This window comes from Pelodiscus sinensis, chromosome 12 (genome assembly GCF_052426305.1).
Source record: "Pelodiscus sinensis isolate ZL-2025 chromosome 12, ASM5242630v1, whole genome shotgun sequence".
Classification (NCBI taxonomy): Eukaryota; Metazoa; Chordata; order Testudines; family Trionychidae; genus Pelodiscus; species Pelodiscus sinensis.
In genome coordinates this window covers 14676051-14698907 of record NC_143063.1, presented here as the reverse complement: position 1 = coordinate 14698907, position 22857 = coordinate 14676051, and the positions used below count along the sequence as shown (strand labels likewise).

At 46.2% G+C, this 22857-nt stretch overlaps 1 long non-coding RNA gene across 1 annotated transcript in view; it reads left to right on the top strand.

The window, feature by feature from the left end:
* The first annotated feature begins 8011 nt into the window (after positions 1–8011).
* The window catches only part of LOC149523707 (uncharacterized), a 32117-nt gene continuing 17271 nt past the window's right edge, over positions 8012–22857 (top strand). Inside the window, exons 1-2 of the long non-coding RNA XR_016350495.1 lie at positions 8012–8846; positions 21293–21365. This is a non-coding gene — a long non-coding RNA (uncharacterized LOC149523707). The remainder of the gene's footprint in view (positions 8847–21292; positions 21366–22857) is intronic.

Here is a 22857-nt window from a genome sequence, read left to right as displayed (position 1 = left end):
CCCGGCCCTTCCCCCTCCTCTACTCTCCCCCGCCAGACCAGTGACAACTTTTCCGCCGCTGGAGGCCCCAGTAAACCCCCCATGCCTCCTCGCTTCCTGCCTCAGACCCTTGCCCAGCTCCCTGTACTCCCCCACCTCCTCCTATCTGCTCCCACGTTCTGCCCTCCACCCCCTGTCCTCAGCCCCCACCCCTCCCCAGAGACCTCCCACACCTTCTGACCCCCTGTCCTGACTCCTGCACCCCCACCTCCTGCCCTGAGCCCCTCTCCGCCAGCCCTTCGGCCCCCCCACACCACCCAGCCCCCTGCCCTATGCAATCATAATTTCAATAGAGCCTATATAGTTTACTTTTACTAAAACCCCACCTTATGACAGTGCAGGACATGAGCAATGCCGGGTAAGCGTGCTAGTCCACCATGAATTCACCTCCCCCCCCCATTTCCAGTTGTAGCTCTATGACTGGTCCAGCTTATCTCCAAGCCTCACAATTCTGATTTGGTTTCTCACCAGCCCCACAACTGCCTGTTCTTCAGCTGCAACCCCCGATCCCCCATCCTCACATAAACTGCCCCACATCTGCTCTTTGCCCCCCAGTGCACCTCTGCTCCTTGTGCAGTGACCCAGGGTTCATTGTTCTCTTTCCTAGGCCCTTAGGGGACAGCACCAGGGATCCGTCCCCCTCCCCTCAGCATTCCAGCTGGTGTTGTAGGGCGAGACCGGAGCAACAGAGTCTGGATTCATCTTTCATAGGAGGGGAAGGAAAAGTGAGAACTGAGCTTCTGGTTCTTTCTGCTTCCCCTGCACCATGAGACTGACATTGGCTGCTTCCCTACTTGGAAACTCCTTCCCCTCACACTCTACGGGGCTGGGGGAAGAGTGCTACCCCTCTCCTGCAGCAGTCCTTACTGGCTACTCTTCCCCAGCAGGTGAGTAAGGCAGGCACGGTTTCTCTTGGGCCATGGCTGAAAAAATAGCACGAGGAATGGAAATTCTTGCTTAGATGCAAAACTGGCAAAATAGCTGGGTCCAGAGTTACATTATTGTCATGAAAGTGTGAGTGTTGGCAACATTGACTTCCCTCACTGTGAGAGAGATGTCCACTCGTAATTAGATACATTAATTAGATGAGCAGCGAGCTTAGTCATTAAGGTCCTTGTAGGCCTTTTTCAAACAGCTAGAGGACATTGATTTTGCTGACAATGTCACCCTCCTTTCACACCAACATGAAAGCATGGAAGAAAAGGTCGCAACATTAGAAAAATCTGCCTCAGTGATTGGACTGAGCATTAACAAGGAAAAGACCAAGACAATGAGGATAAACCAGTCCAACAAAAACACCATCACACTGGGAGGGGATGCCCTGGAAGATGTGGAGCAGTTCATCTACTTGGGGAGTACTATGGGTGGAGACGGAGGAACAGACAAGGATATCAGTGTTAGGAGTGGTAAAGCAACAACTGCGTTCAAGACTCTTCGTCCCATATAGAGTTCACAAATAATATCTGCGAAGATGAAACTGTGAATCTTCAACACAAATGTGAAGAGTGTGCTCTTGTATGAATGCAAGACCTGGCATACTAAAACGTCTTCACATCAAATGGCAAGACTTTGTCACAAATGAGGAGCTTTGGAACAGAGCAGGACAAGAACCACTTGATGTTCAAATCAAGAGAAGAAAGTGGGGATAGCTAGGCCACACTCTCAGAAAACCATCATCCAGCATAGTCTGTCAAGCTCTCACATGGAACCCGCAAGGAAAATGCAAAAGAGGAAGCCCTCAGACAACATGGAGAAGCTATACTGAGATTGAAGGACAACAACTGGGGTACTCTTGGAGTCAGCTAGAAGTTTTGTCTCAAGACAGAGCAAAGTGGAGGAGACTTGTAGATGACCTATGCTCCACTCAGAGTACAAGAGTTTAAGAAGAAGAAGGCCTTGCAAAAGAAGTGGTGATCAGGAATATTTCAGAGTGGATGGTACTGACAGGTCCGGCCAGCTCCGGTGAGCGTTCTGGGTAGTAGAACAAGAGAAAGTGTAGCTTTGGGTCTGGGCAGGCCAAGTGACATCACTGGCAGCGCAGAAGAGGCAAGAAATGTGACTGAAGACAAGTGTAAATAAGGGAGGAGGGGCACAGTTATTTAGGGCCCTGATGGCCATAGCTAGAAGGTGGAATTTGAGGTGAAGTAGCCAGTTGTGGGATTCAAAGCGGGGAGCCATCCAAGTTACAGGGAAGGATGATGAACTTGACATGCAGGTGGGAGCAATATGGAGTTGGGGAGGCTGGTAAGGAGGGGATTGCAGTGATCACAGCAGGAAATGACATTCGGCAGTGTGCACAGAGACAAGTTTTAGCAAAGGCTACTTGTCCATCACCTGGATGTGTGTATCGGCAACTTTTTTTTAAAGATAGCAATAGGATGCAGAACACTGGTATTTTCCCTAATCGCCTTCATCCTGTTACTAAACTCAGATCTGTTTGGTTTGCTTATCTGAGGCAGTGAACTATTTTTATGATATAATAAATAAACACAAATATTTCTGACAAACTAAAAATAGGGAATTGCCTTGTTTAGAGCTTACACTGAATAAGAGGCTTAATCTTACTTGTATACCAAAGGTGAAATTCTGGATAAATTAAATTAGATGGACTTAAGTGACATAGTTTAGATCTAAATTCTCTAAAAATTACGTGATATTTAGATTTCTAATTTTGCTCTAGGGCTTTCTCTGTGTGAGATCTTAAATTATCCATTTTGAAGAAGGGAATTGGCATTTGGTCTTTTTTTTTTTCTTAGCCCATACCATACACACTTTCTATGAGATGGAAATTAACCAACCAGAGCCAGATTAAAGTTATAAGGGATGTAAGGCTAATGCAAGGGAAGGGCCTAAGTATGAAATATGTATTGCAAAAGAAATTATGAAGTCATCAGACATTCATCTATATACATATTGATGAAAAATAACACATTTATTCTACTTTCATGGCACTTAACTCTTCAAACAAATAATTTTCCCCCAGCTTTAGCTGTGGCAAAATCATGAATGATGTCATCATAATGCAAATACCTAATTTCATTCTCAATGCTCAAAAGGGCCAAAGCACTGAGATGCGGTTAAGGCACTGTGTATTGGAGGGTGTATTTGACCTGTGGTAGAAGAAGGAATTTCTCCACTACAGTTAATGAGCATTCAGCTGTAATACAGTTTCAACATTTGAGAAGCACTCTACCATGTGGGATTCAGTGATAACTTGGGACATCCAAATAGATAAATTTTTGCCATCGTTTCTCTATGTAGCTGAGAATGATGTGATTGGACAAACTGAAGACATTCTTTAGTAAAATCTAGTGAGAGATCATCTGGGGACTTCTGACACATACATTTGATAAGACATTGGATCTCATGTGGGCACCCTGGCTACCCCCAGGTGTCTATTGCTTAACCTGGGAACTGAAGAGTCAGGAAGATCTACTTCAGTGTCCTGTCTATAGCCAGCAGCCTCACATTAGCTCTTGCACAACTAACCGGAAGACTGGAATGGGCCTCTAGAGGTGATCTAGTCCAGTCTCCTGCACTCAGGGCAGAACTTCTTGCGATCAGCCCCTTTGATGTGACATGAGATCTAAGCATGTGTCTTGTGTGCAGTGCACCAGCTATGATTTGCATTTGTTGTTTTAAGCTTCCTGTATAAAACAGGTAACAGTGAGAAGTGACACTAATCTTTAAAGGTGGTTCCCCAGCATTTTTGTACTTTAGCTCTTTGAAATCAGCATACAAACATTACACACATTTAATCTAAAGCTTTTCTATTTGAATGAGTAAGACAAAGCAGAGGCTGTTCCCTGTTGTGTTCTCTGCTCACCTGAACAAAAAGACCTGACTGAAAATCAGCATCTCCAAAGAACGTCAAGTCTGTGTATGGCAGACAGACCTTGCTGCTTCTTTTTTTCTCCTTAAAGTGCTTCGCGTTTAGGATAGGAAAATGAATGGGATTCTGATTATCCTTTCCAAATGTGAAAAAGTAGGAAGGATCAAAATCTATTCTTGTGCAAAAATCTGTTCTCCAGGACCCTACCCTGAAGTCAATAAGCCTACAAAGGTGTAACTGTCAACAGGGATTGTCCTTTGTTCTCATCCCTTCCTGAATCACACTCACTCCCTGCTTACCCTACACATTCACTTACACCTGCAGGACATGGCCAAGATTGCTACTGTCCTATGACAGTCTCCCATTTGTAAGAGGACAGAACACAAGTACAGATTGTACCCCCCCCTTGTCTGACACCCTGGTGACCTTATTGGTCCTGAACAAAGGGATTTGCTAAACGAGGGTTGGTTCCTCCCAACATGGCCCGTACTGCCCCTGACTAGGACTCTAGCCAAGCCTTGCTGCAGCCTGTCCGGCCATGGCTCCCCAGGCTGGAGCTCCGCAGCTGCTGCAGCTGCTGGGACTGAGGGTCTGCAGCTGCTGGGACTCTACAGCTGCTTCTGGCCTCCCGCTATTGCCAGAACTCCTTGCTGCAGCCCCCTCCCTCCACAGCACTCCTGGCTGAGTCACCCCTCTTCCCCCGCTCCTGCCCTGCAGCTCAACCTCCTTATACCTGGACTCTGTGGTCCAGGAACATCTATGGTTCTGCCAGATCATAGATGTTGCTGGACCACAGAGTCCTGGTTAAGGGAGGTACAGCCTGTGCTTTGTTCCTTCCACACGATACGAGTGCCTCTATTCCCATCCAGCCCTCCCAACTCCCTGGTGGTGGAGACTGTCAACCACCATGAGACACAGGGTCAGGGCAGATTCAATGGGACTAGATTTATTCACGTGAAAAATGTATTCATCATCCAGCCTTCAGCTCTAGTGGGAAATCACCATGTCCTCATAGCCTGCTACAAGGTGAACACGTGGCAGGCTAGCACAAAGTTCGAGCCTTCCCTCCTGGCCCTGGGCAAGGAAGGGGCTATGGCAGCGTGGGAGGTGCTCCAGGCTGCCTAAGATGTGATGTCCTATACCATGGCATCCTGACTGCTCCTTTCTGGCCTCCCTCTCAAGGTGCAGCAGCCCTTGCAGGATCTCTCCTTCAATAGGGCAGCCCTGTTTACAAAGCAGATGGTCACTAAGCTGCTTGTATTGAAAGACTCCTGCACCACTTTCCACATGCTCAAGCTGTTCATCCCAGGGCCTGTGCGCAAGGAGTTTCCACCTCCGACTCGCCCTCAGCCTCTCCAGTCACATATGCTGTGATATCGCTTGCAATCACCTACACTGAATGGGTATGAGCAAGCACTCAAGAAAGGAAAGAACTTGTAACTTGTGTTCTCCCAGATGTGTTGTTCATGTCCATTCCACATCCCACTCTCCTTCCTTACTGTTCGAACTGATGATGGAGAGGGCCAGAGGTGCCCTATATAGTGTGGCATGTGCACGCCACTCCAGGAAGTTCATGAGTCAGTTCTCCTCTGAGTACTGCTACGGGAAAATCTTCTGGCAGCGGTGCATGTGGCAAACACATACACCTACGTTGAATGGACATGAGCAACACATCTGGAAGAACACCAATTAGGAAACACGTTATCTTTTCACAGTGATGTCTTGCCAACATGCTTCAACTGTGGTTCATAAGACTCGCAGCTAGAAAGAGGAGTGAGAATAGCTGATCAACAAAGTCCACACAATCCTCTGTTAAGGGCTGTAGACAATTCTAGTAATGGTGTGTTTTGTGGGGTTGAAGATCTGCTGGATATTAAAAAAAAATTTTACTGTTCCTTTCCCATCTAGGCTGAAATAGAGCCAATAACTTGAAGGGTTTTGTACTGAATTAACAATTCCTTATTCATCCGGTGTTCTGCTATCTAACCCATATTTTATGTCTACTGTATGTACTATCAATATTTACTGTGTTTTCAATTTAAAGCTGAGGTTGCTGGCAACCCAGAATACTGACGAAAGACCAAGTGTGTGTATATATCTGTGTGTGTGTGTGTGTGTGTGTGTGTGTGTGTGTGTGTGTGTGTGTGGTGTGTGTTGCTTGTAGTGATTTCTCTTTAAACTTGTTCTAAGAGTAAAAGCTTTATCTAAACTAAACTTTAGAGGGCAAACTTAACACATCGGTGAAGCAAACACTTTCTTTTGATGCTGCATCAGCTGCTATATTTAAAGAAATGTAAGTAATTGGCTACCCATGTGAGATCCTTAGAGCAGAATTTCACCAGAAAAGCCTTCCTTCCGTTAGCTATGAAAAATTTGGGATTCATTCACTTTGTTTCACAGCATTAATAGCTACGGTAACAAACTGGCAATGACTGGCAACCTTATCCAGTTACTAGAGTAACAGGAGCCAACAAAAAGAGAAACATTTTTTTTTTCATTCTTTACCGTGGTTCACTGATCGGTGGCTATAAAAAGCTACTCATTTTTCACCAGTACAAATTTGAATTCCTTTATTTATGCTCATACATCTGTGTAGCTATTCAAATGCCACCCTTGGATCCCTGCCACAAGTATTAGCAGCAGGTGGCATTTTTTAATAATCTGGAGAGATTTCTGTTATACATCATCCAATCACTAAATCTTTACCAATTTTTGCAGAAGCACTGAGGTGAGAAGGGCATGCATGTGTTGGACAGATCCTGCAAAAATCCCTTAGAGCAGTGGTCTCCAACCTTTTTAACCACAAGATCACTTTTTCAATGTAAGTGCAGTGTAAGATCCACCTCAAACCCAAAGACCCTTGCCCCACTTCCTTTCCCTCCCTTCTCTGAGGCCCTGCCCCTGCTCCACCCCTTCCCCGAGGCCTCACATGGCTCACTCCATTCCCCTTCCTTCCCAAATCTCATTCATTTTCACCAGGCTGGGGTAGGGGGTTGGGGTGCAGGCTCTGGTCTTGTGCCCAGGGGTTTGGAGTGTGGGAGGGGGCACTCTGAAGGTAGGGAAGTGGAGTGAGTTCTGGAGTGGACATGGGGATAAGGCATTTGCCGGGGGAGTTCAGGGTTGGTGGCTCGAGTCCCTTCCCCTCTCCCCCTCCCAACCTGGGGTAGCTGGGCAGCCAACACAGGCTGCCCCAGGGATGGAGCTGGCTCCCACATTAGGAAAGCAGGATAAGGGACCTGCTGAAGGCAGGGTGGGTTCTGGAGTGGCTTAGAGGATATAGCAGCAGCAGCATCTGGCATACAAGGTGGTGGACTCAAATCTCCCTCGCCCCGCCCCCACTCAGGCAGCAGCCTGGCAGCCAACATCAGTTGCTCCAGGGATGGAGCTGGCTTCTGCATTAGGAGGGCAAGACAAGGATGTGCTCTAGAGTGGCTTAGGGGATGGAGCACGGGGTGGAGGACTCAAGTCTCAACTCTGCCCACCCTGGGAGTGACCAAACAGCCAACACAGAATAAAGGGCGCTGTGACGGTAGGAGGTGGGCTGAGTTCTTATGTGGACAAAGGGATAAGGAGGGCAGGGTTGTGGGTACAAGTCTCACCCACCCTGGGAGCAGCCAGACAGCTGCCCTACAGATGGAGCCCACTCCTGCCCTGGCCCTGCACCACTCCTGAAAGCAGCTTGCCCCTCATCGACAGGCACTGGCCACAGTTCTCCATTACTGACCAATGGGAGCTGCAGGAGTGGTGTCCACAGCAAGGCCAGCATGAAGTGTCAGCACTTGCTAGCTTCCTGGACAAAAACCCAACACACACAGTTATGGTGGTTGAAATAGCAACTCCAGTCCCAATTAGCACTGGGAAGATGCCAGCATTTGCTGCTCAATTTTATCTTACTTGTTCTACAAGGGTATGTCTACACTACCCCGCTAGTTCGAACTAGCGGGGTAATGTAGGCGTGGAACGAGGTGTATCGGTAGTTCGGAATAGGAACCTAGTTCGAACTACCGAGTTCGAGCCCCGTGTAGCCGCGCTGCACGGGGTTCGAAGCAGCGGGGATTTAAAAATGGCGGCTCCCCGCTTATGCAAATGAAGCCCGGGAAATTCAAATCCCGGGCTTCATTTGCAAGCGCGGTATGCCTACATTACCCTCCTAGTTCGAACTAGGAGGGTAGTGTAGACATACCCTTGCAACACGTTACAGTGGATCAGTATTTGATCTTGGAGAAATGCTGGAGCAGCAGCCCAAATGAAACTGGAGTCCTCCTGTCCAAATTAGGGATGTAACAGTGGAGTCGATTAACCAATAAGCAAAAGCTTATAGGTTAATGCTATAGACTACATGCATTCCTCCCTCCCTCCACTTGCTAGTTCATTTTTTAGCAGGCTGGCCAGCAGCCTGTCTCAGTCCTGGCTTGCAACGAGTCTGAGCCCTGCCCCCACTGCAGCTCTATCAGGAGCCAGGAAGGCAGGCAGCCCTGCTCAGTTCTGGATCACACCGGGTCCAGGAGCTCAGCCCACCCCTTAGACAGGGGCTGCTTCCACCCTGCACCACTACCTCTTTAACACAGGCAGCAGTGCAGGGCGACAGGCAGCCAGTCCACAAAGGGAGCTGGTTTTTAAACTGGCTGCCCTCACGAACCGGCTCCTCCCTGGCACCCAGCACACTGTCTCTGATGCAGTCGCAGCAGCGCAGAGTAGCAGGGAGCTCCTCGGGAGTGAGGTCAGAGTGCACTGGCTGCCGCCCCCACCCCCAGGGACTATAGAATAGTCGACTAACTGATAAGAATTCATGAGGTGACTCAACTGTTCAATTAACTGACATTTAACATCCCTCGTTCAGATCTGGAGGCAGGTGCCCGATTCCTTGTCTGAGTATCAGAGCATCTGGAAAGGAAGAGTCCATTTCTGCTTCCATGGCAACGGAAACAGACTCAACTCCTGCTGCATAGCTCATATTGCACCTACAGCTGCCCAGGTAGAGCCTTTCTGCCCTTACTTATCATATTAACCTCTCCTGGGGGTCCACGCTTGAGGCAGAGGAGCATTGTCCACTCGATCCACCCAATTCCTTCCTTGGGAGCAGCAAACAGGCCACGCTCATCCCTAGTCCAGTCCGGGAAAGGCTTCTGAGCGTGATATCTGGGCCAAAGCCACCTGTTCCCCACTCACAGCACCACCCCCTCCAGCAGCCAGCTCTCCATTCACAGCATGGCTCACAGCTTCTTCCACTCCCTTTCCTGTTGCTAGCAGCAAAGGGAATGCTGGGAAATACAGACCCTTCCCTGCTCCAGGGCTAGCTCTCTAGGCAGGGACCTAGCCAAAGAACCACGGCTCCCAGGGTACCTTAGGCTCCCCACCCTCAAATGGTGCCCTTCTGAGCTTGAGCCTGGGGGTAGGGAACAACTGGCCCAACGATAAACAAATGTTGACATGCAGAAGCCACCAAAAAAGTGCCAGGCATGTGTACGCTTGCTCCCTCTGTCCACAGATTGTGTCCATATCTTTAGCTCCCCTGTCAACAGCGGGAGCAATGCACTATGGGTATGTAACCCACAGTACTTGGTGACACCATGGGTTGCTAGGTGTTTTGGGACCCTGGAACAAAGCAGGTATCTTTGGATCATGCAAAACATCCCATCAGGCATCGCTTTGTTCAGGGACCTCTAGAGTCCTTTTTGAGACTGTTTCCAACTGCATTTTGCAGTCACAGAGCAGCTCTAGGGAGTAGATGGGTGGTTTGTACTCAGGAAATCGCCAGTGACTGGCGGAATCGCATCATCATGCAGGTGCGGGATGAAGAGCTGCGGCTGCAGAACTTTAGGATGCATAAAGCCACCTTCCTGAGCTGTGTGCTGAGCTGGCCTCCAGGCTGAGGCGCCAGGATACTGGAATGAGTTGAGCATGTGTGGCAATTGCAGTGTGAAAGCTGATGACTCTTGATTGCTACAGGTCAGTTTCAAATCAGTTTGGAGTGGGGCCATCTGCCACTGGAGCTGTACAGGTGCGAGAGTGCAGGACTATAAATCACATTCAGCTACAGAGGACCAGGACTCTGGGAATGTACATGACATTGTGGCTACCTTTGCAGACATGGGATTTCCCAGCTGGGGCAGAGGCGGAATACACACAGATTCCCATTTTAGCAACAGCCCACCTTGCCAACGAGTACATCAACAGGAAGGGTCTACACGCGGCAGTGAAACGGGATTCCGAATTAAAGCCTTATATAGAATTAGCTGGTAAACCTCATTGCAGGAGGAATAACAGCTAATTCGATTTAGGGCTTTAATTCGGAGTCCCATTTCACTGCCATGTGTAGACGCGGGCAGTTACTTCGGGCTAGTCAATTACTAAAATGGCAACCGGCTGGGAACATGCTAATGAAGCACGGGATATTTAAATCCTATGCTTCACTTGCAATTTCGGTCGCCCTCGTTAGCCTCCCTAGATCGAATTAGGGGGCTAGTGTAGACATACCCGAAGGGATATTTCTCAATGGTGCTGCAGGCGCTTGTTGATCGCTGTGAGTTTTTGCAGATGGGGTGGACTGGAGAGGTGCATGACGCCCAAATCTTCAGGAACACTGGCCTGTACAGAAAGCTGCAGGCAGGGACTTTCTTTCCAGGACACAAAAGTACAGTTGGGGATGTGGAAATGCCCATTGTGATCCTGGGGGCCAGCTTACCCCTTGCAACTCTGGCTTGTTAACGCACACATGGGGCATCTGGACAGCAATCAGGCGCGTTTTAACAACAGGCTGAGCAGGTGCGCATGGGTCCAATGCACCTTTGGGAGATTGAAGGTGAGATTGAAGTGTCTCTGTGGCAGGCTAGACCTCTCTGGAAATGTATTCCCATGGTTATTGCGGCTGTTGCATTGGCATAATTTGTGTGAAAATAAGGGGCAATTGTTTGCTTGGGATGGAGCACCGAGGCTCAGTGGTTGGCTGCAGAGTCTAAGCAGCAAGATACTAGAGCTGTCAGAGGAGCACAGAGGCTTCTGTTAACATCGGGGAGGCTTTGAGGGGGGCATTGAAATAAACCTGTTACAGCTGCTTCCACTCTGCATACTCCCCTCGCCCAATGCAACACGTACTCAGGAGCAAGCCCTTAAGCCTGCACCTGGGATCTCAGCGACTGCTCTGTGAGATGGTTAAAGAGCAAATAAAAACATTGAACCATTATAAAATCATGCCCTTATTCATCATCACACAGAGCACTGAAATGCAATAAAGCACTCCCAGGGACTGGGTATGGGAAGCTCTGGCAGGGGGTTACAACTCACAAATTTGTGTAGCTTCAGGTGTCATACTCAAAGGAGAGAGAGAGAGTGTGGAGTGCATGGGAAAATGAGGACTGCTAGAGTGGGAGAAGGAATGGGAGGGTGTGAGAAGGGGCTGTTTCTGGACACAGACATTTGAATCTGCTGCAGAGGGGACGAACTCATGTTGGCTCACTGCGCTTCTTCACTAAACACTTGAGGATCTAGTCTGTTCCTCCATCGCCCTGCCCATGTGTTGCATGGCCTGCCTGGTGAAGGTGTGGTTGTCGTCGCATTCCTCAGCTCCCTTGCCAAGTGCTGTTTGGATGGCTGCTCTCACTGATCCATTTAGCACTTTGTGAACCAAATCCTCCCTGTTTTTTCTAGGCTGCTGCCTTATCTGTTGCAACCTTTCTGACATGGTGCACAGCGGGGCACTCAAGGTCTTTGTAGAGTCTTTAGCACAATGCACGAAAAGTATGAACACTCCCACTGTTTTATCAACCAAAGACCTTTTCCTTGAGAAAACTTGCCAGTGTAGATAAAACCTAACTCTCCCTGTAGACAAGCCCTTAATCTCCTAAATTACTGGGAATTTCTTTAACCAAAGCACTGAGGCTCCATAATGAAGTAAATATCAACTTTGATGAGCAAATTGGCACTACCCAAATACTTATATTAAAGCTGATCAAATTCTTTTGACCAAAAAAAGACCTTTTTGGGGGAAATGAAGTTTTGCAAAAAAAATTTCCTTTCAAAGATTTTCCACTTTTCAACATAAAATCAAAATTTTCAATTTAAAGGTTGAAAAGCTTTGTTTTAAAAAAGCAACTTGTTTCTTCTGAAATGCTTGTACGGGCAATACTTGCCTTTTTCTAATCACCTGTAATGCATAACTGCTTCCTGAGTGCCCAGGGTTCTGTGCAAAACCTAGGATGGATAATTGGTTAGTGGACTCCACTTGCATTTCTTTCAAAGTCCCAGCCAGCATGCTGGAGGGGGTCTTTGTCCCATTTATGGAGTCCATGTGCCTTGTGGATGTGAAAGTGGAATCCTTTCATTGGCGATACCCATTTGAATCATGCCTGTGCTCTGCACATCCTTGTGACCACCCAGTCCTACCATTCAATGGCATATAGTTCAGCCCTGGCTGTGTATCAGAGCCTGGTACCACCATCAGCACATCAAGGTGGGAAAGATTTGGCATGTGTTCTAAGCGTGACTCATCATGGCATGGATCCTCCTTCCTGGATCAGCAGAGATCAAGCAAGGTAAGTCATATTGGTCCTTTTGACTTTGCTAGCCTGTTCAGAGCCATAAAGACTCTGGACTTGTAGTTAAACAATTTTCTTTGCCTCATTTTATTCCCACTGGAGCCAAGTCCACTCTGGCACAGAGACCAGAAAGACAGATGGGGTCACTTTGCCCTGTATGCCCTTGTGTGGGCATGGGGGCACAGGCATGATCCCAAACAGACACTGCTGGTCAAAAGATTCTGAACTTGCATGCGTGAGGTGCATGCATACTGTAAGTGGGATCCACACAGACAAAACATCTCAACCCACCCTCAGGCTATGCTTAAACTGCAGGCTTCTTTCAGAAGAAGAGTTTCTGGAAGAGTTCTTCCGAAAAAACTTCTTCTGAAAGAGCGTCCGCACTGCAAAAGTGCATCACAAAAGTAATCTGCTTTTTCAACAGATAGTGTCCGCACTGAATGGATGCTCTCTCACATGTAAGCTGTGATTACTATGGACGGAATGGCCACCAGGGCACCTGTGCCTTTTTCTTTCAAAAGAACTCCCTCTTCCCCGTTCACATGTGCCTTTTTCCAAAAGAGCTTTTTTGGAAAAAGGCTTCCTCCTTGTAGAAAGAGGTTTACCAATGTCGGGAAAACCCCTCTGTTTTTTTGAAAGAATGTGATTGCAGTGTGGACGTACATGAAGTTTTTTCAGAAAAACAACTGTTTTTCCAAAAAAAACCTGTCATGTAGACATAGCCTTACATTAACTTTCCTTACCGATTGAAAGAATACCAAAGAAGCTACTCGATTTTTCTATGTTCATTTTCAATTGGAGCTGAAAGCAGAGACCAGTGAGAGAGAAATTTGAATTTAAATAGCCATTTTATCCCACAGAGTTAAAACAAAACAGTGCCCTGTAAACAGTGTGACTGATGGGGATTACTCACCTAAAACCTAATGCTTGATGCAAATACAAAGAACAGTATTACATGCAATAATAATTCAGCTCAACAGTCATAAAAGTGGGGAATGAGCAGCAATAGTTTAACAAGCTTTTTTCTAAGTGTTACAGAGACCATAAAATCTGTCTGAATTTCCCCCCACAAATACCTGCATTGTGTAATGATTCTGGTTCAGGGAATGGCAAACATATACAGCCTGTTGGAAGTTCATAAAATTATTTGCTACTTTAAAATTGTCTGCATATTTTAACTTTTAATTTCCTAGTAAGTTTCCAAGTCCCAGGAACAAGGGAATTGTTTGAATATGCCATGCAACTTCAGCAGTACGTGGGGGAAGACCCCCATCAAGACTCACCAGACTTAGGTTATTATATAACACAATTTTGAAAAGGTCACTTTCTAGAATGATATCTCCTTGTTCTTGGTAGGCCTGTGCAGAGCTGAACTACAAGCAAATGTTCTCCTTGGCATGCAAAAAGAAATTAAAGGCCAAATCCTGTGGTTATGACACAGGCAAACTTCTAGTGGTGAAATCAATAGGAGTTTTGCCAGTAAAAGATGTGATTTGATACTCAACAGATATGTTGCATACTTTTCATCTTTAAGTAGAACTCTCTCTACCATTCTTGAATCCTGTGTGAGAACACATTTATGTGTGTGTGCAGATCTGTATTTCTGCATGCTAAACACAGAATCAAACATGTATGTTTGCAAGCAAGTGGCTGAAATTCTGCCCTTGGTTATGTAGATGCGACCCCTATTGACTTCTGCTTGGTAGAATTTGGCTTATTATTAAAGAAGTTTGGCTCCCAAATTCTTACCCTTGTTTGCTTTGCCAGAGGTCCCATTTCTCTTCTCAAATAGTAGCAGATGTATATAGTGGTCAAACAGTGACTGCAGATATGTCTTCTTTCTATTAAAGTTAGTCATTGTTGTCCCAGCAATACTTTGCCTGTCATAGAAGAGATTTACTTGGTGGAGGCTGGGTATTGCTTTATTACTGCTAACTTTCACATGGCTTTGCTAGAGGCAGGGAAAGGTTTTTTTTAAAACTTCAACAAACTCGCTGCCTTCACAATCTCAGTTTCTTACTGGATATTTATCCCTTGTAAAGAGTAATTGTAGACACTTTGCACTACTGCAAACTGCTTCTCCTTCAGAGGTCCTGCAACCAGGGAGCTCTGCCAGGATGTATACTGCTGGAAAGCATGAGTTAATCTGGCCCTACATATTTTATAACTCTACCTCTTTTTACTTTAATTCATTTGTGAAGCATTTAAGTAATAAATTATGTATTTCAGCACAAATACACGCATATATTCTCTAAATGTATTTGTCATTAAAGTTAAATATAATCATAAAGCATTTAGTAATGTGGTTACATTTTTCTAAAGCACCTAAATGACTTCAGAGCCTTAAATTATTTTTTCAGAAGTGATTTGGAAGCATAAATCTCATTGACTTTCAGTGAGAGTTAGGCTCCAAAGTGTCTAAGCCAGTTTAGAAAATGGAATTTAGGTTCCCAAGACATGTTGGCACTTTGGGAAAATATCCTGCATATACCCCTAAGGTGCCTATCCTGCAATGAGTTCTGTTTACACAAACCCTATTTTGGGGCCAAACTCTGTGGATATCACATTGTCCATATGAGGTGTTAGGTTTAACTGAGAGAGATCAGATGGAATCAGTAAATGTTTATAAATGAAACTTTAAAATTGTCTTTGACCTAGAGAAAGGATCATTTTCTTTACTTGTAAATTACGCAAATATCATTGTTTCCCTACTGACTCTTCCCTCCTTCCACCATTCCCAAGAGAAAAAATAAATAAATAAATCAGCCACTCAGCTGTTATCTCAAAGTTCTATATTTTTTAAATAATTTCCTTTTTATTAAAAAAACCCTAACAACTCTTACTGAGCATTGTGTATTATTGTACAAAAGATTAGTTTCCACTCATGTTTTGTGCTTTCTCTTCCATTGTCTGTTTCAGCAGTAAAGGACAGACAAACAAATTTGGATAGAATAACAGTCTCAACCCTGAACTTCTATCCTTTTTTAGAACTGATCTTTTGCCAGCTTCTGTAAGCAAAACACCATGCAAGAAGCTGGCTGCAGTCATACTATTCCATCTGGGATCAGAAACAGAAGAGCTAGTAATCTCACAAACAAGCCTGTTTCTCATGAGACTTACAACATTGTCTTTCTGATATACAAAGTTCAGATAATGTCAGATGAGCATCCATACTTTTTCTGTGTTTATCTATCTGAACTTAACCCACATTTTTAATCTTTTGTAGTTCACTTATCCTTCGTCCTATATCTGAGTATATATATCAGCTACATTCATCTAGAGTGTGACTTCCAATAACAGTCATACCCTGAGCACAAACAGTTTGCTTTCAAAGTTACACTAGTATAGTTTGACATTACTTACATTTACTTTGAAGCTGATGAACTGTGGACACAGTTCTTAAGGATTTTCTCAGAGGGAATCAAATCTCTTGTCAACAAATGTCAGCTAAGTACTACTCCATATTTCCAGCCAATTTGCCATCTCATATAACTTATTTCTGACAATGAACCTTTGAAGTGATTATCTTTCTTTCTCTTTACATTTGCAAAGAGACATTCTAAAAGTAACTTAATATTCACTTTAACACAATGAAATCCCATAAATAATAATTCAATAGTTCCCTTCCTTTGTCACTTGTAATAAACCTCATTGTTTGCTTTTCAGAGTTCTTCTCCTTCTCAGTTTCACTCTCGATTAGCCCCCTTGGGAGTTTCCTTTTAAAGGTCTCTCTGCAACAACACAATCACATCATTTACATTTGGTAAACATCTCTCAGCATATCACATCTGAATACCTTTGAGATAGCAGAGGCAGTTGTCTGTAAACTTGTGCAAGATTCCCCCTACTAGAACCTGCAAAGACCATTGGCATCATTGCAGTAAAGACTTTCTCTTAAGCTATTCTCTTTTTCACAAATGTGTACATTAACGCTGATTTTTCACAATGCACGAGTGGAAGCAAACTTGACTTTCATTTCTGCCTTAGTGTAGGTCCATTAACCTCAGTGGACTGATTTATGCTGGTGTAAGTGAGAAGTTTTTTATTATCAGAGTGTGAAGTTGTAGTTCACTGTATAACTTTTACTCAGGAGTTATTTCCGTTTTGTAAATATGACTGGATTAGATTTCAATACTGTGTACAGATGTGTACAGCTTTGAATACTGTGTACAGATGTGGTCTCCTCACCTCAAAAAAGATATTTTGGCCTTGGAAAGGGTTCAGAAAAGGGCAACTAAAATGATTAGGGGTTCGGAACGGGTCCCATATGAGGAGAGGTTAAAGCGACTGGGACTTTTCAGTTTGGAAAAGAGGAGACTGAGGGGGGATATGATAGAGGTCTATAAAATCATGAGTGGTGTGGAGAGGGCCGATAAAGAAAAGTTCTTCATTAGTTTCCTAAATAGAAGAACTAGAGGACACCAAATGAAATTAATGGCGAGCAGGTTTAAAACTAATACAAGAAAGTTCTTCTTCACACAGCGTGTAGTCAACCTGTGGAACTCCTTGCCAGAGGAGGCTGTGAAGGTTAGGACTATAATAGAGTTTAAAGAGAAGCTAGATAATTTCATGGAGATTAGGTCCATAAAAGGCTATTAGCCAGGGGATAAAATGGTGTCCTTGGCCTCTGTCTGTCAGAGGCTGGAGAGAGATGGCAGGAGACAAATCGCTTGATCATTGTCTTCGGTCCACCCTCTCTGGGGCACCTGGTGCTGGCCACTGTCGGTAGACAGGATACTGGGCTAGATGGACCTTTGGTCTGACCCAGTATGGCCATTCTTATGTTCTTATGTTAATACTTAATGTATCCGAATGTGATCTGTTATTGTTTGGCCTACTTCTGTATTGATCAAAGGGATGCTCCTTTTATTGAGCTGTTTTTGTTCTTTTGAATTGCTCGTATAATAACATCCCTGCTCACTACTTGGCTTGTTATTTAACTCAATAAAGATACACATATAAAACAATAATAACAAATATACTACAACTGGGGTCCTTCCCAGCTCTATTCTGTAGATTGGAGGCTATCCTGACACTCCAGCAATTTAAGCTGGTTCCAGTGATCTGTGTGCTGTGTCTGCCTTGTGCTGAGTTTCCCTGCAAGGTTTCTAGGTCAGGACATTGTGATTGTTGTGTTTCTTTCCTGTAGTAAATCCCCACAGATTGTTTGTCAGTTTAACCTGCAGATATGCCACCTTCAGAAGCGTCGAATCTTTTGAGCAAAGCAGGTAATCAAAAAATTCCTGTTTTGACTGGAACAAAATACAGGACTATGTAGCACTTTAAAGACTAACAAGATGGTTTATTAGGTGATGAGCTTTCGTGGGCCAGCCCCATTTCCTCAGATCAAATAGTGGAAGAAAAGGGACTGGCACTTCCATCCAGCTCTCTTGACCTCCTAAGTGGACATGAAGCCATAAGATTGGCCAATTCACAAAGTTTTCACTCACTGGGCTACTTCTGAATCTCTCTATGCCCTCTATCACTGCACCAGGAGAAGGCTCCAAGCACAGACAAAAAAAAGCTGTGATTTGCACTAATTGAGTTTGTCCAGTCTTAAGAAAGGGCAAGCTGTATTACCGTCAATTATAGCTTTCCTTTTTTATACCTGGCAGTCATATCAGTGACTGGCATCTGAGCAAAATCCTAACATAGACAAGGCTTTAATTAGGGAGGTATAGACTCATAAATTTATTCTAGATCAGAACAAATTAAACTAGGAAACAGAAGACGTCACCTCAGGGAGCAAGAAAATCCTGAGCAATCACTAGTCATCAACCTGTTTGCCAAAGTGATCGATGAGGAGCCTAATGTCTGTGCCATTACAGTCAAAGCCATTGTAAGTTACAGAAATCTCCAGAGCAAACATGGTCTCCAGAGTCTTCTCTGGTACAGAGCTAGGAGGTTCATTTGTTGGGCTAAGAGTTGATAAAAGAACAACGACTTTTGGGTGTCTGTCCACTTAAAATGTCTGAAATTTTTGAAGCTTGCACAAAACTAATTTAGCTCTGGAATGAACTGTTAAGCTTAGCTCTGGAAGCGAGTATGAATAGATGCAACTGAAGGATGCACAATTGCTAAAAAATTATGGTTTTTTAAAATACAGATTGACCTATGAGATGGAGGCTGATAAATAGCCCATACTGTCTTCTGTGGGTCATTTGCTGTTCCTTTATATTTTATTATGACCTGGGGATTACAGTGGATGAGAAGCTAGGTATGAGTTAACAGTGTGCCCTTGTAGCCAAGAAGGCTAACAGCATATTGTGGTGCTTAGGAGGAGTATTGCCAGCAGATCTAGGGAAGTGATTTTTTCTTTTTATTTGGCACTGGTGATTCCACATCTGCAGTACTGTGTCCAATTCTGGGGCCCCCCATTACAGAAAGGATGTGGATGTATTGGAGATAGTCCAGCAGCAGGCAACAAAATTATTAGGAGGGTTAAGCACATTCCTTATGAGGAGAAAAGAATGAGGGGGGATTTGTTAGCAACCTTTAACTACCTGAAGAGGGGTTCTAGAGATGATGAGGAGAAGCTGTTCTCAGTGGTGACAGATAACAAACGAGGACCAATAATCTCAAGTTGCAATGGGGAAGTTCCAGGTTGGATATGTGTGACGTAGTGGGGGTACCTGGCTGGTTTCTATGCTGCTGGCTCTGGGGTAACCCCCACTGGCTGCCGTGGGTACCATGACCCAGCAAAACAGGATGAGTCACTATGCAAACCAGTATGGCCAGACACCCCCCATGGAGAGGAACAAAGGAAGGTGGAATGCTGCCCTGGCTGGGGGGGCAGAGCTGGAAGAGAGTTAGTTAGTTGCTGTCTGAGAGCATGGAGGAGACAGCCTAGGGAAAGGGGCTGGAGTTTAGGGGCCCAGTCTCCCCCATCTCAAGGGGGCCTGAGGCATCCTAGCCCAGCTCTGTGACCAGATTACATCTGTGCTGTGCTGTATCCTGGAGAGGCAATAAACTTCCTCTATTCCACCGGCTGGTGAAGTCTGTTTGTGCCATTTCGGGGTGCAGGCGACAGGGGACCCCCAACACGCCGTCACACTGGTGTCAGGAGTGGGATGCACTGCACCCCGTGGATGGAGCTTCCAGCGGCGAGCGACAAGGCGCCCTAGAAGCAAGAGCCCTAGAGCCAGGCGTGCTGGAGACAGAGAGAAGCGGTTCCTGGGAATCGTGGGGCACTGCAGCACTAGACTGGTGAGTCTGCACCGAGGGGACCAGCGGGCAGATGGCCTACGCCCGACTCTTGAAGGCAGAGCTGGTGGGGCTGTGCAGAGAGAAGGGCTTGCCTGTGCAGAAAGCAACCAAGGCCAGCGGAAGGGTGGGTGTGACCCCCGAGGACAGGCCTGTGCCAGTCGCCCTGGAGCGGGGCGGCGAGTGGACAGAGGGAAGCCAGCGCATGTGGGGCCTCGCCACGGCCGGCCTGAGTCAAGGGGAGCACCCATGTCCCCAGGGCAGGTTCCCACACAGAGGACCCGAACTTCCCTAGGTCACGAGCAGAGTGACCCTGCTCAATTCGCTCTCGGAGGGGGGAGAACTGTGACGTAGTGGGGGTAGCTGGCTGGTTTCTATGCTGCTGGCTCTGGGGTAACCCCCTCTGGCTGCCGTGGGTACCATGACCCAGCAAAACAGGATGAGTCACTATGCAAACCAGTACGGCCAGACACCCTCCATGGAGAGGAACAAAGGAAGGTGGAATGCTGCCCTGGCTGCGGGGGCAGAGCTGGAAGAGAGTTAGTTAGTTGCTGTCTGAGAGCATGGAGGAGACAGCCTAGGGAAAGGGGCTGGAGTTTAGGGGCCCAGTCTCCCCCATCTCAAGGGGGCCTGAGGCATCCTAGCCCTGCTCTGTGACCAGACTACATCTGTGCTGTGCTGTATCCTGGAGAGGCAATAAACTTCCTCTATTCCACCGGCTGGTGCAGTCTGTTTGTGCCATTTCGGGGTGCAGGAGTCGGGGGACCCCCAACGCGCCGTCACAATATGAGGATAAACTATTTCTCTCTGAGGGTGGTGAAGCACTGGAATGGGTTACCTAGGGAGGTGATGGAATCTCCATTCCTAGAGGTTTTGGCTGGGATGATTTATCTGGGATTGGTCCTGCTTTTAGCAAGGAGTTGGACTCGATGACCTCCTGAGGTCTATTCCAACCCTATGATTCTACGATTTGTGTTTCTGAAGTGGTCCAAGGTCTTTGGATGAAAGGTGCTATGTGTGATGCTACACTCCCATTTTTTATGAAAATATGTTTGAATATATGAATATGAATAACTTGAATGTGCTTTATGCAAAACAGGGCAAGTACCCTATCATTCAAGAGCCTGAAAGTGTTTGTTTTATTTTTGTGCATGTATCGTTTTTTTGTTTATTATAAAGCCCAGTGTAAATGTTTGTTTATTACAAAGCCCAGTGTAAATAATTGTTATCTTGGGGGGAGGATCAACAGCTGTGGACATCTCTTTCATTGATAGAGCAAACTCTGTGAACTTTCTTTGTGTAAAACTTTTATATAGAGTAAGATGGATTCATCTGGGGGTTTGGTCCCTTCTGGGGCTCTGCTCCTGGGTGCTGTCAAGTCCCTGTAGCTGATACCTCCCAGAGCTGAGCTGTTACCAGCATCTATGTTACACTGCAGGGGGGAGAGAGGGGCATGGAGGAGGGCAGACAGTTATGCCAACTCTGTGCCTTTGTTGAGGGAGACCGGCCCTTCTGGCACAGCAGGACAGGATAGTGGGGCACCCAGAGGACAGGTAGGTGGGCTCTGTGGTATGGTCAGTGCATAAGATGACAGTCTCAAGGAGAACCCTGTGATCAAACCCCTCACAATACAAAAGAGTGAATTCTTGTTACTTTGATTTGCTTGTTACATTTCTTATTACAGGAAGTCTATTGGATCCATAGAACAGTTACAGCCCTGCTAATGTGCTTTAGCCAACCTTGAGCTGATAAAACATGTAAGTAAAAGGGTAGTTGCCTTTATACCTTTAGATTCTGGTGAGGCTTCCAGATGTGGGGATTCTTGTGTTATAGACCCCTGTGCCCAGAAAGCTTGAGAAAACAAACATAGTTACTTAGAGTACTAAATAGCCATGACATGAGCTACCAACCTGTCCTGGAGTTGAATTAACGTCAACATTAACAGGCTGCATATTTCAGTAGCAGGCCCCTCAGCTGCTCTAACCCCTGCTGTAAGTTTTATACTATATATAGAATTTTAGGGCCATGTTATTAATAGTCATTTCTATTCTGCGTTGTATGCACTGAGTGACGTGGACACAAAGTGGGAGCTTTCCAACTAGCACTGGTGAAACATGCATGTTCTCACTTAGTCAGCAAAGCTGTCCGTTTTTATGAAGTACAGCAAAAGGCATGTGCTGTGTGTGTAGGGGATTAAACAGGCACTTGCACAGAAGGATAAATGACAGCAGAGGCTGTTCAGGATTTGGCAGATCAAGGGCCAGCATTAATTATTGTCTTTCAGCATGTAAGTTAGGCACAGCCAAATGTATGCAAGAATAGGTGTGTGCTATAAGACGATTCAGGGTGGCCGCCTCAGCCCCATGCTTTTGGGGGCCCCGCAGTGGCTGCTCCAACAGTCCAGTGGATGGGAGGGACCGGCGGGTTATGGGGAACTGGTGTTGCAGCAGCAGCAGGGTTTGCATTCCCCATACACATGCACTACTACATGGATGGCAGAAGCTGGAGCAGGCTGGCATCCTGCTTCACCCGCTCTCTCCCAGCCCATTGTGCATTACTTCTCAGCAGCAGTGGGAAGCAGCGTGTCCTGCCCCAGAGCAATCCGGTCCTGCTGGCTGTGGAGAAGTGAGGCGCAGCAGGCCGGGAGGGCAGCTCGGTGTGGTGGAGCAGGCTGCCAAGCTGCTCCAGCTCTCACCACTCATGGGGTGAGTGTATGCGGGGGGAAGGGGTGGGACCAGGGCCCTATAATTCTGCAGGTTGCATTGCTGGGGGAGAGGGCAATGGGACAGAGTGGGGGCGGAGCAGAGGCAGAGCTTGGGGGAGAGGTGGAGCAAGGTCGTGGGAGGGATGGGGCCTGCGGTAGACAGTTTGCCAGAGGCTCTGTGCCTGGTGCACTGTGGGGGAGGTTGCCCCAGACCCCACGCCCCTCCCCTCCTCAGGATGGCCCTGACAGAGAGAGACTATTCTTTTAACTTTTCAACACATAACCTCTCTTTTGAATGAATAACTTTTGATCTCATGAAGTTTATTGGCATCTGTTCCTTTTTGTTTAAGGTCTTTTGTATTTGTGGTTCTCTTAGGAATGATACATGCTATATATCAGGCTACAATGTCGTTACTTCAGCAGCATCAGAGTTGTCAGTGCATTCATAGAGAGATTTTACACAGATTTACAAATGGTTGTGGAAGTAAGGACAGCTCCATAATCTTATTTCAACAAATGTAAGCTCTTTGGCTGCTGCACCACCC